Source organism: Physcomitrium patens, chromosome 14, assembly GCF_059467195.1.
Source record: "Physcomitrium patens ecotype Gransden chromosome 14, ASM5946719v1, whole genome shotgun sequence".
Taxonomy (NCBI): Eukaryota; Viridiplantae; Streptophyta; class Bryopsida; order Funariales; family Funariaceae; genus Physcomitrium; species Physcomitrium patens.
In genome coordinates, this window is record NC_143423.1 from 2,325,082 (window position 1) to 2,333,658 (window position 8,577).

Consider the following 8,577-nt stretch of genomic DNA (forward strand, 5'->3'; position numbering starts at 1 on the left):
TTCTTTTAAAGCATTATCTATATGACTATTCTATTGATTTTCAAGAAAAAGCTCAATCACCATTTAGACCAATCTATAACTTATTACAAAATAATTTGGTTGTATCTAACAAATAAATTGATGAAAACTTATCTAAAAACTTCATAGGCCATTTTAAATCTCTTATAAGAGAAATTACCTTATTTTTAAAGAAAAAAAAAAAAAAAAAAAAAAAAAAAAAAAAAAAAAAATGTTACAAAAGTGGATAGACTATCAAGGACTCAATAAGATTACCATCAAGAATAGGTATCTCCCACCTTTGATTTTAGGAATTTTTGATCAATTCAATTAAGTGAAGATATATACAAAAATAGATCTATGAAGAACATTTAACTTGGTATACATCAGAAAAAGAGATAAATAGAAGACTATATTTTGATCAGGTATAGATGTTTTGAATATAATGTCATATCTTTTGGACACACAAATGCAACAATTATATTTCAATATCTAATGAATGATGTCTTTTAAAATTTCTTAATGATTTTCTTATCTAGTATCTATATAATATTTTAATCTATTCTAATAACATAAAAGAGTATGAATTTTATGTTTTTTATATGTTATAATAATTAAGAGATGTAAGATTATATGCCAAGATAAATATATATATATATATATATATTACACTATTTAATTTGACTTTTTAGGATACATTGTTTCAACTAATTGCCTTATGATGGATTCTAAAAAAGTCCAAACTATCATAGATTAAAAGATCCCAAAAACAATTAGAAATGTGTAATATTTTTTGAAAGTTGTCAATCATTATGAAATCTTGATCAAAAACTTTTTTCCAACTATGACTCTTTTTACATATTTGACATATAAAGACAAAATTAAGTAGAACAAAGAAGCTGAAGTATCTTTTGAAGTTTTAAAGATAGCATTTATTTTCCACCAATCTTATCTTGTATTGACTTTTTTAATGCAATCTTTTGTTCCAATCACCATGTATATGGATCATAAGAACTTCGAATATTTCATATTGTTATGTATTTTGAATTGTTGCTAAATCTATTAGAGCATGTTTTTATCAAGATTTGATTTTAAAAATATTTTTTGATCCAAAAAGTAACAAGATTTATCACACACTATTTCTAAATATTTTTATCTTGCATCCAAATAAGAATGTATAACTTTTGATTAATAAAGAATAATTTTCTTAAAGCCAAAGCATTTTCATCTTTGAGCAATAAAATCAACATTGATTGCTAATTCAACCTTTTTCAGAGAAGAATAAAAATGAATATGTTCTTTGATCTTCTTGTTCATAATATTAAAAATAATTCTTTTAAGTCTCTTAATACTTCTGAGTTTGAATTTAAAAATAATCTATTCTATTTTGAAAGATGATTATATATTCTAAAAAAAAAAAAAGTATAATTATAAGTTCTTTAAGTTCATTACAATTTTTCAATAATAAGATATTTTGGATACAATAAGACTTTATTAGTAATATTGAGAGATTTTTAGTAGCCTCAAATAAAGAAGGTAGTCAAAGACTTTGTATAATCGTGTCGCATTTTTTTAAGATAAAAAAACTCTTCATTATTGATCTTATGGACTTTTTCAACCATTATCTATTCTAAAACAATCATAGTCTTTTATTCCTATAGATTTTATCACTAATCTTTTAGTCTCAAGTTCTTATGCTTTTATATTTGTGACAATAGATTTTTTTACTAAAATGGCATATTTTGTACTATACATAATCTATTACATGTAAAAAAAATAGATAAATTTTTTTTTAACAATATCTATCACTATTATGGATTTCCCAAGGATATTATATTAGATAGAAGGATTCAATTTGTATCAAGATTTTTAAAAATTCTTTTTGAGTTTCTAAAAATAGATATAAAATTATCTTCAACTTTTCATCTTCAAATTAATGGTCAAATAGAGTGTATAAACTAAGTTTTGAAATAGTATTTGAGGTGTACCATCAATTATCAATAAGATGATTGAATAATTTTTTTGTAATTGGTAGAATTGCTTATATTAACATGGTATATTTTTTTACTCAATAAACATGTTTCTTTATTAATTATAATTATCATCCACAACTTCATGCTTTGAACTTCTTCAACATTGATAATCCTATGAAACAAGATTTTTCAAATTATTTATTTAAGGTATATATAAAAATGAAGACATAATTAAAAAAAAAAATAAAAAAAACTTAAAAACAACAAAAGACCAATGCATATGCTTATTACGAGGAGCAACTTCAATTCCATGTTAGTAATAGGAAATAGTTATTTTGTCATAATAACAAGAGTGGTCACCCTTAAGATAAGTTAGATTATCAAAAGCTTTGACCATTTTTTATATATGAATAAAACAAATTTGTGGCTTATCAATTACATCTACATGGATCTATAAGGATTTATATTCCATGTGTTTCTTCTTGAATCATATAAGATATTGTCACAGACATATATATATATATATATATATATATATATATATATATATATATAAACCAATAATTACCTATATGATTAAATAAAAGTAGGTAAAAATAAGTTAATTCCATAATAACTTCTATAGAAATTTTATAGAAGCTTTATAGATACTCTTTTGACTTTATAAGTATTTATAATTGACTTTTTAGTTTAGAAACGTGGTCAACAAGTTGGCCATGTGCCATAGATGTTGATAGCTTAAGAAATAAGTTAACTATGTAGCTCATTGTAGAATAGATATTAGTTCGTTTCTATAAGATATTGGTAAAATAGACTAATAATCCATAGAATAGTCAGTTTAGGAGGACGGATGATTGATTTAGTTATTGAAAGTAATTAATTACAGGATTACGATTAGAATCTAGAAATTAAGAGCAATTATATAGGAGTTGTAGAAGTTTGTTGGAGTGCCAGACTGTGATAATCATGAGCTGGGATAAGCTTGGTGCTACCTCTTTGTCTCTTTGTTTTCTTTGTTGTTAAAAAGTAATGGATAGTTTCTGAATACTGAGAAGTGAATCTGTGGAATAAATCAAAGATTGATTTATGAGTTATTAATTATGTAATCGGAGCACTGAGTGATTGAATTATATAAGGAGTTATTGGAAGATTATGATTGTTATTTATTAAGAGTTGTGTGTGTTTTGACAGAGAAAGTCTGTGATTACAGAAATTATGTGAATTCAGATAGTTGGAGTGAAATCTGTTATTCTTGGTGTTGGATGGAAATTATTGTGGTTTGAGCGGTCTATTGAGAGTGTAGGGTTGCACATTGTTGTTATCAATTGATGAAGGAGTATTGTTACTGAGAGAAAGCATTGTAGTGTTTCTTAGTGTTTCAATGGTTTGGAATATAGTTAATTGTGTGATCCTAACAAGTAAAATTCATACACTTAGTCTTTCCTTATGTTCAAATTCTCCTATATAGGTTTATTCTAAAAAGAATTGTAGAATAAGTAAAATGACAATCACACTCACACGTAGAAAACTTGCCTTATAAGCTAAAGCATGTATCGTGCAAAATCAACACATATTAGTATCCTATAGAACATTGTCATATAGCTCTTTGTTAGATAGTATATATAGATGCAAGAGTGAAGCCCTCTTCATTCTTATCAACTCTTTTCTTGATTTTAGTTTAGATTTAAGACTCTCTAGTTTTCTTATCTTTCTTAAATTATGTTTCTTTTACAACAAAGATTTTTTATTCTTTATCTTAACCTTGATTGATATTGTCAATGAAAATTATCAACCTTCTTTGCTACATTTATAAGATTCTTAAGAGGCTTCCATATAAATTCATTAATATCATATTCATGCCAATAAACAAGATATTTCAACCTATTTTCTATCCTTGTTTGTAGTTTTTATATATTTATGGTCTTAAGGAGATAAAGAATTATTAAAAAAAGTTTCAATTTAAGAGCAATAATTTACTAAGTTATCGAACAAAATATTATAATTATTATAACCTTCAAGACAATGTAATAGAAATGAAGAACTTTAAGAATGATTTTTTTTAGATCAAGTTAATTCCAAATATTAACTTGTAGAACAAGCTAACTATGTGACACATACATAGATAACTTGCCTTAAAAATTAAGATATGTGGTTAGCAAAGTCAACACATGTTGGAGGTCCTATAGAATATCATCACATAGCTCTTAGTTTGAGAGTATATATGGAGACAAGAATGAAGCCTTCTTCACTCTTATCAATGCCTTTGTAGTCCTTAGTCTTGTTCCAAGACTTTCTAGTCTTTTTATTTTTGGCAATAGTAATTCTAATTTAATATTATATCACCTTTTGACTAACTTTCTAATACTTTTTAGTGATACAAGAGTGTATTGAGGATTTTTTTTCTTCAAGATTCATGTCTTTGATAATTTGATAAGAAGGCTAACATATTATATTTGTCTTATTTTAAAAATGAGTGAATTATCTTACTTCTATTATTATATTTTGAAGGTTACAGACTATCTATCTTTAAATAAAAAATCTTATTTTCTATCACTAATCTTTTCCTTAAAAAAAATGGATAATCCTTCTGTTTGGAAATTTTTATTAGAGGTTGTTGATTACCCTCTTTTAATTGAACTTTTTGAATTTCTTTAGTTGTCTATGGAATGAAAGATTATAGATGCTACTCCAAGCGAAAGTGAGAATAGATTTGCAACTATTGCGCATCTTCAGGAGCTTGTCAACATTCTTAGGGCAAAAATTTCATACATCACTAATGTCAACCATGGAAGTACTACTTCTATACCTATAGAAGAAGTCCAGAGTCTACGTAAAGAAGTTGTATAATTGAGGGAAACAAGTCAATCAGCCTCACAACTAAATTCAAAGGATCTTGTTTCTATAAGCTCAAGAGAAGCAAAAATTATTATGCCTAAGAAGTTTGATGTAATAAGATCAAAATTTTGAAGGTTTTTATAATAAATTAAGCTCTACTTAAGGTTACATCCTTTCCAATACGCTAATGGATTTACTCAAGTTGGCTTCATATGTGCATTTCTATCTAGAAGTGTTCTTTTTTGGTTTGTACCTTTGATGGAAAATGATTCATAACTTCTTTATAATTTAAATTCATTCTTTGAAGTATTTATGGCCACATTTGGAGAAAGTGATTGAGAACAAGTAGCAGAGATCAAACTTTTATCTTTGCGATAAGGTTCACAATCAACCATTACATATGATGCTAAATTCCAAAACCTCACTTGCGACATGGATTAGAATGAAAAAGTACTTATCAATCAATTTTGATATGGATTGAAGGATAGCATCAAAGATTTATTATTAATAATGCCAAAAATAAAATCTTTGGAATTATTTATTGCTCAAGCCATTGCATACAATAATTGATTATTTGAAAGGTGTTAGGAACAAAGACTTAGCTAAAAAAGAATAAGACAAGTAATGGAACAGCTCCCAAGTTTTTTGAAACATGTTCATCAAGGCCGAAACTAATACAAATTAATTCATATTTTAAACCTCTCACAGAGTAAGAAAAGACTTAATGTTGTCAAGAGGGTTTGTATTTGTATTATAGAGAACCTAAACACACTGCTCAATATTATCTAAAAAAGCAATGCAATTATAAAATGAAGAGTACAATTACTAAAGAAGATAATGTGTTAAAAAATAAGTTTCTCCAACTATAATAGAGACCATGCGGTTGGAATCATGTGCAATATCTAGTAAAGGTCATATTCTCTCCTCATGCCCCTTACCTTATTTTATAATAGATGTATGTTTAGGACCTAAAAATTACAAAGTCTTTGCCTTATTAGATTCAAAAACCTCATCCTATTTTATAGATGAAGATTTTGTCAAAAATCAAAAAATAGCTTTAATCAAGAAAACTAAATCTATACATGTAAAAGTCATAGATGGTCGTTCATTGTTTCTTAGAAATGTTATCCATAAGACTATTCCTTTACATGTAATAATTAAAGATCATAACAATGTAGTAGTATTTAATATAGTAAGATCTCCCTCCAATCTAGTTATTTTAAGATTATTGTGGCTAGAAAAATATAATCCTAAAATAAATTGGATTTCTCATAACCTTAATTTTTTTGGTAGTATAATCCAAGATCAAATTAGTAAAGTAGAAGTATATAACTCTAGTACATCCAAACTTTTACTGATATGTATGAGAGCTTTCACTCATGCTGCAAAAGAAGAATCATCTTTTGCTATATATATTATGCCCATTTTTAATGGTAAAAAAATGTCAAGCAATATTCTTAGCCAATATCAAGAATTTCAAGATATTTTTGAAAAGAAGAATGCAGATATTTTTCTAGAGCATCGATCTTATGATTGTTCAATTGATCTGCAAGAAGAAGCTCAACCACTATTTGGACTAATCTATAGCTTGTTGTAAAATAAGTTAGATTCATTAAAAGAGTATATTAATGAGAACTTAGCAAAGAATCTCATACGCCATTCTAAATCTCAAGCCAAGGCTCCTATCTTATTTGTGAAGAAGAAAGATGGATCTCTATGGATGTAGATGGATTATCGAGGACTCAATAAGATCACCTTCAAAAATAGGTTTTATTTGCCTTTGATTTCAAGACTTTTTATCTAATTCAATTAAGCAAAGATCTATACCAAAATAGATCTAAAAAGAGCATACAACTTAATTCATATCAAAAGAGATGAATAAAAGACTACTTTTTGAATTAGGTATGGACATTTTGAATATAATGTCATGCCATTTGGACTCACAAATGTACCAGTTGCTTTTCAACAACTTATAAATGATATTTTTTGTGAGTTTCTCATGATTTTGTTTTTTGCTATTTAGACAACATTCTAATATATTCTAAAAATACAGAAGAACATAAACTTCATTTTCATTGTGTATTATAGAAACTTAGAGATGCAAGATTATATGCCAAATTAAAAAAGTGTATATTCTATACTATTCAAGTTGATTTTTTAGGATATATCATTTCCAATGAAGGTCTTATGATCAATCCTAAGAATGTCCAAACTATCATAGATTGAAAGATTTCAAGAACAATATAAGATGTATAATGCTTTTTGAGCTTTGTTAATTACTACCGAATCTTCATTGAGAACCTTTCTCAAGTTGCAGCTTCACTTACACATTTGACTTATAAAGACAAACTTGAGTGGAATAAAGAAGTAGAAGCATCATTTAATCCTTTAAAGAAGGGATTTACTTTTGTATCAATCTTTATTGTGTTGACTTTTTTAAGGTATTTTTTATGAAAAAAGATGTGTCAAACTTTGCTATAGATATCGTGTTGTCACAAATGGAAACAGATAACAAACTCAACGCAGTAGCTTTCCATTCTATGAAATTTTCAGCAATCAAGATTAATTATGAGATCCATACCAAAGAACTCCTTGCAATTGTTAATTTATTTTAAGAATGGCGTCATTATCTAGAAAGCACTTCAAGTCAAATCACCATATATACAAATCATAAGAACCTCAAGTACTTCATATCAGCATGTATTTTGAATTTTCATCAAGCTTATTCGAATATGTCTTTATCCAAGTTCAATTTGAAGATGACTTATTGATTCAAAAAAAAACAAAGTCTATCAGATGTCTTTATTAGATATTTTTATTTTGTACCAAAAAAAAGAGATGCATCTCTTGATCAACAAAAAATTATTTTCTTGAAGCCCAAGCATTTTCATCTTTGAGCAATAAAATCAACATTGACTATTGATTTAATTTTTGTCAAGTAAATTCAATCAAGTATGTCTTCTAATCTTCTCATTCATAATATCAAGAAAACTTCTTCTAAGTCCTATGATACTTCAAAGTTTGAGTTTAAGAACAACCTACTATATTTCAAAGATTGCCTATATATTCCACAAGGCGAGGCATGATTACATGTCCTTCAAGCTCGTCATGATTTTCTAGCAGTGTGACATTTTAGATACAACAAGAATTTGGAGCTAATATCAAGAGATTTTTCGTAGCATTAAATGTAGAAGGCAGTCAAAGACTTTGTTCAATCATGTGATATTTTTTCAAAATCCAAAATTCCTCACCATCCACTTTATAGACTTTTTCAACCGTTACCAATTCCAGAACAACCATGGTCTTCCGTTTCTATGGATTTTATTACGGATCTTTTAGATTCAAGTTCATATGACTCTATATTCATAATCATAGATTGCTTTAGTAAAATGGTATATTTTATATCATATACAAAATCTATTTTAGGTAAAAAAAATAGGTAAGTTTTTTATTGACAATATCTATTACTATCATGGATTGCCAAAGGATATTATATCAGATAGGGAGACTCAATTTGTATCAAGATTTTAGAAAATCCTATTCAAGGTTCTAAAGATGGATATAAAGCTTTCTTGAGCTTTTTATCTTCAAATTGATAAGTGAATGGAATAGATGAATAAAGTTCTGGAGCAGTATTTGAGGTGTACGATCAACTATCATAAAGATGATTGGACAACTCTTTTGATATTGGTAGAGTTTGCATATAATAATTTAGTACATTCTTCTATTCAACAAATACCTTTCTTTTTCAATTATAATTATCATCTTTATC